The sequence below is a fragment of the Grammomys surdaster genome, unplaced genomic scaffold (assembly GCF_004785775.1).
Source record: "Grammomys surdaster isolate TR1022 unplaced genomic scaffold, NIH_TR_1.0 189, whole genome shotgun sequence".
Taxonomy (NCBI): Eukaryota; Metazoa; Chordata; class Mammalia; order Rodentia; family Muridae; genus Grammomys; species Grammomys surdaster.
This window is the reverse complement of record NW_021604634.1, coordinates 8,864,833-8,873,679: the sequence shown is the minus strand read 5'-3', so window position 1 is coordinate 8,873,679 and position 8,847 is coordinate 8,864,833. Positions and strand designations below refer to the sequence as shown.

General features: G+C 37.6%; 1 protein-coding gene across 1 annotated transcript in view; it reads left to right on the top strand.

Annotated features, from left to right (window-relative positions):
• Dok6 (docking protein 6) overlaps positions 1 to 8,847 on the top strand; it is a 411,556-nt gene that overhangs the window by 321,401 nt on the left and 81,308 nt on the right. The gene's annotated exons all lie outside the window — the stretch shown is intronic.

The window sequence follows — 8,847 nt, the reverse complement described above, 5'->3', positions numbered from 1 at the left end:
CATTCGAGTTTCTTCTGTTGAAAATTCTTTGTTAAGCTCTATACCCCATTTTTTAATAGGGTAATTTGGTTGCCTGGAGTCTAATTTCTTGAGTTCTTTGTATATATTGGATATTAGCCCTCTATCAGATGAAGGATTGGTAAAGATCTTTTCCCAATTTGTTGGTTGTCATTTTGTCCTATTGACAGTGTCCTTTGCCTTACAGAAACTTTGCAATTTTATGAAGTCCCATTTGTCAATTCTCGATCTTAGAGCATATGCCATTGGAGTTCTGTTCAGGAACTTTTCCCCTGTGCCCAAGTATTCGAGGCTTTTCCCCACCTTCTCTTCTATTAGTTTCAGTGTATCTGGTTTTATGTGGAGGTCCTTTATCCACTTAGATTTGAGCTTTGTACAAGGGGATAAGAATGGATCAATTTTCATTCTTCTACATGTTGTCCTCCAGTTGAACCAGCACCATTTGTTGAAAATGCTGTCCTTTTTCCACTGGACAGTTTTAGCTCCTTTGTCAAAGATCAAGTGACCATAGGAGTGTGGGTTCATTTCTGGGTCTTCAATTCTATTCCATTGATCTTCCTGCCTGTCTCTGTACCAATACCAGGTAGTTTTTATCACTATTGCTCTGTAGTACAGCTTGAGGTCAGGGATGGTGATTCCTCCCGAAGTTCTTTTATTGTTGAGAATAGTTTTCGCTATCCTAGGTTTTTTGTTATTCCATATGAATTTGAGAATTTCCTTTTCTAGCTCTGTGAAGAATTGAGTTGGGATTTTAATGGGGATTGCATTGAATCTGTAGATTGCTTTTGGCAAGATGGCCATTTTTATTATATTAATCCTGCCAATCCATGAGCATGGGAGATCTTTCCATCTTCTGAGATCTTCTTCAATTTCTTTCTTCAGAGACTTGAAGTTCTTGTCATACAGGTCTTTCACTTGCTTGGTTAGATTCACACCAAGGTATTTTATATTATTTGCAACTATTGTGAAGGGTGTCATTTCCCTAATTTCTTTTTCAGTCTGTTTATCTTTCATGTAGAGGAAGGCTACTGATTTGTTTGAGTTGATTTTATAACCAGCCACTTTGCTGAAGTTGTTTATCAGGTTTAGGAGTTCTCTGGTGGAAGTTTGGGGGTCACTTAAGTATACTATCATATCATCTGCAAATAGCGATATTTTGACTTCTTCCTTTCCTATTTGTATCCCTTTGACTTCTTTTTGTTGTCTAATTGCTCTGGCTAAGACTTCCAGTACTATATTGAATAGGTAGGGGGAGAGTGGGCAGCCTTGTCTAGTCCCTGATCTTAGTGGGATTGCTTCAAGTTTCTCTCCATTTAGCTTGATGTTGGCTACTGGTTTGCTGTAAATTGCTTTTACTATGTTTAGGTAGGGGCCTTGAATTCCTGATCTTTCCAAGACTTTTATCATGAAGGGATGTTGAATTTTGTCAAATGCTTTCTCAGCATCTAGTGAGATAATCATATGGTTTTTTTCTTTAAGTTTGTTTATATAGTGGATTACATTGATGGATTTCCGAATATTGAACCATCCCTGCATTCCTGGGATAAAACCTACTTGATCATGATGGATGATTGTTTTGATGTGGTCTTGGATTCGGTTTGCTAGAATTTTATTGAGTATTTTTGCATCGATGTTCATAAGGGAGATTGGTCTGAAGTTCTCTTTCTTTGTTGGGTCCTTGTGGGGTTTGGGAATGAGTGTAATTGTAGCTTCATAGAACGAATTGGGTAGTGTTCATTCTGTCTCTATTTTGTGGAATAGTTTGAAGAGAATTGGTATTAGGTCTTCCTTGAAGGTCTGATAGAATTCAGCACTAAAACCATCTGGTCCTGGGCTTTTTTTAGTGGGGAGACTTTTAATGACTGCTGCTATTTCCTGAGGGGTTATGGGACTATTTAGATGGTTTATCTGCTCCTGGTTTAATTTTGGTACCTGGTATCTGTCTAGGAAATTGTCCATTTCATCCAGGTTTTCCAGTTTTGTTGAGTATAGACCTTTATAGTAGGATCTGATGATTTTTTTAATTTCTTCCGTTTCTGTTGTTATGTCTCCCTTTTCAGTTCTGATTTTATTAATTTGGATACTCTCTCTGTGCCCTCTGGTTAATCTGGCTAACGGTTTATCTATCTTGTTGATTTTCTCAAAGAACCAACTCCTGGTTTTATTGATATTTTGTATTGTTCTTTCAGTTTCTATTTGGTTGATTTCAGCCCTGAGTTTGATTATTTCCTGCCTTCTACTCCTCCTGGGTGTATTTGCTTCTTTTTGTTCTAGGGCTTTTAGTTGTGCAGTCAACTTCTTAGTGTGTGCTCTTTCCAGTTTCTTTTTGTAGGCACTTAGAGCTATGAGTTTTCCTCTTAGCACTGCCTTCATGGAGTCCCACAAGTTTTGGTATGATGTGTCCTCATTTTCATTGAAATCTAAAAAGTCTTTAATTTCTTTCTTTATTTCTTCCTTGACCAAGTCATCATTGAGTAGAGAGTTGTTCAGTTTCCATGTGCACATGGGTTTTCCATTGGTTTTGTCATTATTAAAGACCAGTCTTATTCCATGGTGATCTGATAAGAGGCAAGGGATTATTTCAATCTTTTTGTATCTGTAGAGGCTTGTTTTGTGACCAATTATATGGTCTATTTTGGAGAAGGTACCATGAGGTGCTGAGAAAAAGGTATATTCTTTTGTTTTAGGATGAAATGTTCTATAGATGTCTGTTAAGTCCATTCGGTTCATAACTTCTGTTAATGTCAAAGTGTCTCGGTTTAGTTTCTGTTTCCATGATCTGTCCATTGCTGAGAGTGGGGTGTTGAAATCCCCCACTATTATTGTGTGAGGTGTAATGTGTGTTTTGAGCTTTAGTAAAGTTTCTTTTATGTATGTAGGTGCCCTTGCATTTGGGGCATAGATGTTCAGAATTGAGAGTTCACCTTGGTAGCTTTTTCCTTTGATGAGTATGAAGTGTCGTTCCTTATCTTTTTTGATTAATTTTGGATGGAAGTCGATTTTATTTGATATTAGAATGGCTACTCCAGCTTGTTTCTTGGGACCATTGGCTTGGAAAATTGTTTTCCACCCTTTTATTCTGAGGTAGTGTTTGTCTTTGTCACTGAGGTGTGTTTCTTGTATGCAGCAAAATTCTGGGTCTTGTTTGTGTATCCAGTCTGCTAGTCTGCGTCTTTTTATTGGGGAATTGAGACCATTGATGTTAAGAGATATTAAGGAAAAATGATTGTGGCTTCCTGTTATTTTTGTTATTAGAGGTAAAGTTATGTTTGTATAGTTATCTTCTTTTGGGGTTGTTGGAAGATTACTTCCTTGCTTTTTCTAGGTTGTAGTTTCCCTCCTTGTGTTGGCGTTTTCCATCCATTATCCTTTGAAGTGCTGGGTTTGTGGGAAGATATTGTGCAAATTTGGTTTTGTCATGGAATATCTTGGTTTCACCATCTATATTGATTGAGAGTTTTGCTGGGTATAGTAATCTGGGCTGGCAATTGTGTTCTCTTAGGGTCTGTATGATGTCCGTCCAGGCTCTTCTGGCTTTTATAGTCTCTGGTGAGAAGTCTGGTGTAATTCTTATAGGTCTGCCTTTATATGTTACTTGACCTTTTTCCCTTACTGCTTTTAGTATTTTTTCTTTGTTTTGTGCATCTGATGTTTTGATTATTATGTGACGGGAGGTATTTCTTTTCTGGTCTAGTCTATTTGGTGTTCTGTAGGCTTCTTGTATGTTTATGGGCATCTTGTTCTTTAGGTTAGGGAAATTTTCCTCAATGATTTTGTTGAGATATTTACTGGCCCTTTAAGTTGGGAATCTTCATTCTCATCTATACCTATTATCCTTAGGTTTGGTCTTCTCATTGTGTCCTGAATTTCCTGGATGTTTTGAGTTAGGAGTTTTTTGCTTTTTTCATTTTCTTTGACAACTGTGTCAATATTTTCCACCGTATCTTCTGCATTTGAGATTCTCTCTTCTATCTCTTGTATTCGGTTGGTGATGCTTGCGTCTGTGACTCCTGATCTCTTTCTTAGGTTTTCTATCTCCATGGTTGTCTCCCTTTGAACTTTCTTTATTGTTTCTATTTCCAGTTTCAGATCCTGAATGTTTTTGTTTAATTCCTTCTTTGTGTTTTCTTGCATTTCTTTAAGGGATTTCTGTGATTCCTCTTTAAGGGCTTCTATCTGTTTACTTGTACTCTCCTGTATTTCTTTAAGGGAGTTACTTAATTCCTTCTTATAATCCTCTATCATCATCATGAGAAGTGATTTTAATTCTGAATCCTGCTTTTCAGGTGTGAAGGGGTGTTCAGGGCTTGCTATATTGGGAGAACTGGGCACTGATGATGCCAAGAAACTTTGGTTTCTGTTGCTTATGTTCTTGCGCTTGCCTTTCGCCATCTGGGTAACTCTAGTGGTACCTGCCCTCTCTGTGTAAGATTGGAATCTGTATTTCCAGTTATCTTGCTTATTGCAGAGCTCCTCGGAGTCCAGAGGTCTCTGTGGTCTTATGCCCCTAATCTCCCGGGTGGAAGAACTCCTGGGACTCAGGCCACCTCTTGGATCTGGTAATCCTTCTGTTCTGAGTGCAGTGGCTCCTCGGCTGCTCTGAGTGCAGTGGGTTCTCGATGACTCAGGATTCAGTTTCAGCTGCTCTGAGTGCAGTGGCTCCTAGATGACTCAGGATTCAGTTTCTCCACAGGACAGGAGCAGACCAACTCTGTGTCAGCTGCTCTGAGTGCAGTGGCTCCAGCTGCTCTGAGTGCAGTGGGTCCCTGATGACTCAGAATTCAGTTTCAGCTGCTCTGAGTGTAGTGACTTCTCGATGACTCAGGATTCAGTTTCTCCACAGGACAGGAGCAGACCTACTCTGTGTCTGCTCCAGTCCCAGGGACCAGGCAGGGGCCGAAGGGAAGTGGAATTCCGGAGGGGCAGGGTTTGGGTAGCTGCTGTGCCCTAGATGTCCCTGGCTCCCAGATGTATTTCTGGGGCCTAGGGAGTGAGATGGAGTTCTTACCAGCTGCTCTGAGTGCAGTGGCTCCTGGATGACTCAGGATTCAGTTTCTCCACAGGACAGGAGCAGACCGACTCTGTGTCTGCTCCAGTCCAAGGGACCAGGCAGAGGCCGAAGGGTAAAGCATCCTTTCTATATCCTGACCCTACCTATGCCAAATGAGAATCAAGTGAATGCTGCTTGCTGGAATGTTAATTGTTAAATATTCTTAAACAATTTCTCACTAGTTAAAACATAAAAAACAGCAATACAACAGATTCTCCCAACAAAGACACTGGAAAACATGAATCAATGCTGTTTCATTTACTAAAATACTGTAATAACCAAAATGGTGTCCTCGGTTTTTTTGTTTGTTTGTTTGTTGTTCTTTTTTTAACCTGACAAAACTAGCCTTATATATCCGAACAAAACAGAACAAGAAACACAAACAAACAAAAACCTCTGTCTTCATAAGATTGCCTACAACCAAATTTGTTTGACATTTTCTTGATAAATTATTGATGTGAGACAGACTAGGCCACTTCGAGTGACAACACCCATGGGCAGGTAGTCCTGAGTTGCATATAAAAACAGACTGAGAAAGCCATAGACAGCAAGTCAGTAAGCAGTAGTCCACTATGGCTTCTGCTTTAGTTTGTGCCGTCTGGTTCCTACCTTGAGTTCCTCTCCTAATTTAGCTCAGTGATGAAGAATTGTAAAATGAAATAAACATTTTCTTCCTCAAGTTGCTTTTGGTGTTTTTCTCATGGTATTTTATCAGTGCAGTAGAAAGCCCAACTAAGACAAACGGTTTCATAATTTTTCTTTTACATATATATGCAAATGTGCATATCTCTTTGTTTATTTATAATATAAATATTATTATGCAAACATGGATTTTTATACACTTATTCTAACTACTATAATGTATTCCAGGTCAAATTTCTTTCAGTTAAGAAATGACCATAACATTTTAAGACCTATTTTTTTACCTTCAGGCTTAAGGATTATGTCTTTCTATCCTATTGTTGAATTCTGTCACCAAAATAAGTTTTGCCAAAAGTTTAAAATTAAAATAAACAGTGGTTTCTAATAAAAGTACTTGAACCATAAATGCATTGTCTTAGTCACTATGGCTATCCATTGGCTAATTTTCAATGCATTGCTTAAAGATATTAAGAAAATTAAAAATTACAGTTTCCTAGTTTCGTTAAAGTCTCCTATATTAGTCTGGTATGGTGGTAAGAAACACTGTAGAGTGGCTAGCTTAGTCGGCATAAATATGCTCTTTCACAGTTCTATAATCTAAAAGTTCAAAGTCAACACTGAAAAGGTTTACTTTTTTTATATCTCAGTGCTTGCCTTGAAGATGTCCATTTCATAGTTGTATCATTCCATGGCCTCTTTTTTATGAATATTGTTTCCTGTAGTGTCTTCTTTTTTTAATTTGGTGCTGTCCTCTTGGACTAGGGTGGCACACCATGGTCTTCTTTAACTTTTTTTAGCCTCCTCAAAGAACCTGCCTTTGAATATGATCACACTGGAATTTAGTGCTCCAATGCCCTTGGTGAGGACACAATTCACTCCACAGCCATACTTTATAGTATGAATGGTGAGTGACACACTGATGTCCAGGAAAACAATTATAATGTACAAAAAAGATCTGTAAACAGGTCGAGAGAAATCCATAACAAACTTTTAGACACAAATATCTCATTCTATAAGTAAGTAGAAACTAAAGTAAAAGCATTAAATTAAACATGGAGACAGCACTATGACAACAGGAGCTGTGATGCCTCAGATGTTTAGGGAAGGAATTTTCTGCTTATTTTCTGGAATTTCTTTTCTTATTGTGTTTCTATGGTGCCTAAGACTGGCCATTTGGTATAAAAAATATTTACCAAAATTAAAATATAGAAAGAAAATGATTTTCATTAAATTTCAGTAACTCTAAAAAATAATAAATTATACTAGATTAAGAAAAGAATAAAGATTAGACAATAAACACAACTATGATTAATATGAATTCAGTTGAGTTGGTGTTATTAATGAGCATTGCTGACACCAATTAAATAAAGATTTATGTGCTTAATCAAGTCCATGTTTCACATGAGACGTTGTCTTCCTCTCTCAATAGTGCTACCATAAAATGAAACCTGATTCTACTCCTACAATACAGTATATTATACAGTAGTAGGAGATGAAATTTATCTACATAGTGCATTTGATGATATCTAAACATGTATTGCCCTACACATAGCTGTTTCTTAGCTCTTGGGGATGTAGCAGAACTGGACATGTCATTTATAACAAAGATGCTGCAGATGCAGAAAGCTCTACTTAATACCAGCACAAAAAAACACAATTTGTTGTCCTTCATACTCATACACACCAACATATATAGAAAGTGGGAATAGGAAGAATGTATACTGTGTAAATAGGAAAGAGAACTGGAAAGTATCATCTGAGATACATAAGCTGCAAAATTGGTCTGGTAGCAAACTTTCAATAAACTAAAAGTGTTAATCTTGTACAAGATAGCAAATTCAAATTACTCCAAATTCCAATTTCCAGTGTGATAACATTTCATGAAGCTTTTATAGGAACAGAACAAAGGACAGCATAAATTAAGACATTTTCCAAATACTGTAGTGGTAATGTCAGGTGGAAAAGTTACAGCAAAGCAGAGATGTCTCTGGCATAGACCTCAGAAGTTAACTAATGGCATTCTTAGCCTTTGTGATGGCATTAGATAAGGGGTCTGTTTATATATTACTCAGGTTATGTTAAAGTAACGTGTTCAAAGACCAAATAAACCATTTCTGTATTGTTGTTGTTGTTGTTACTCATGTGCCTCGGGGAATGATGCAATCAACTAACCTCAAAAACAATACATTCAAAATTTAGCTCTCTTATTACAGAGATTCTCAGAGAGAATATTCATTCAGTATTTACAAAAACATGATGCAATAAAGGAAAACAGTTCTGCACAAAGGTTGAAGGAGGTGTTAGGAAGAGTCTGAAAATGGCTCTCTTGCATTTGTCACCTTTTCTAGGATATGTCACTTTGACAGCCTGTTCCTTCATGCCTTGAATTATTTTGCCATTCTATTCATTGAAAAATGCTATGGGCAATATAAATAATTCTCAACCATTGAAATGCAAACCAGTTCAAAGGTGGCCTGTGATTGATTCCTCCCTGGGTATTTGCCAGTGTTCTTTCTGTATTGGCAAGAAGCCATTGGGATTCTTAATGCTTCTGTTAATGAGTCAGATTCACTTTTTAACAAGTATTCTTCTCATATAATTTTCTTTTGTTTTTTTATGTGTGTTTTAGTATTTATATATTTATAATAGCACATGATGTGTGTGCTTGTGGGGGGGCAGTGTATACACATATGTGACAGAGTGAACACCTGTGTGTGGAGGCCGAAGGACTATCAGGTGTCCTTTTTCATCACACTTATCTCTTTGAGATAGGGCTGCTTTCTGAACCTGGATAACAATAGCAGACTAAAAGACCCCCTGATCTTGCTCAAGTGTTCATTCCCAAGCACTGGGTTTACAGGAACTTACCTGGCCACCCAGCGTTTTAAGTAGGTGCTTGGTGTCATACTTGTGCAGCAAGGTCTTTTACCCATTTAACTATTTCCCTTCTTCCTGGCTCCTTTCATACTTTTCTAGATGTCTCCTTATTTTCAATAATTCCATGCATTTGCAGAATAAAATATGATCATATTTACTCTTTTCCTCCTGTAAATCTCTCCATATACCCCTGCATGCCTCTTTCTAATTCATTCTCTCTCTCTCTCTCTCTCTCTCTCTCTCTCTCTCTCTCTCTCTCT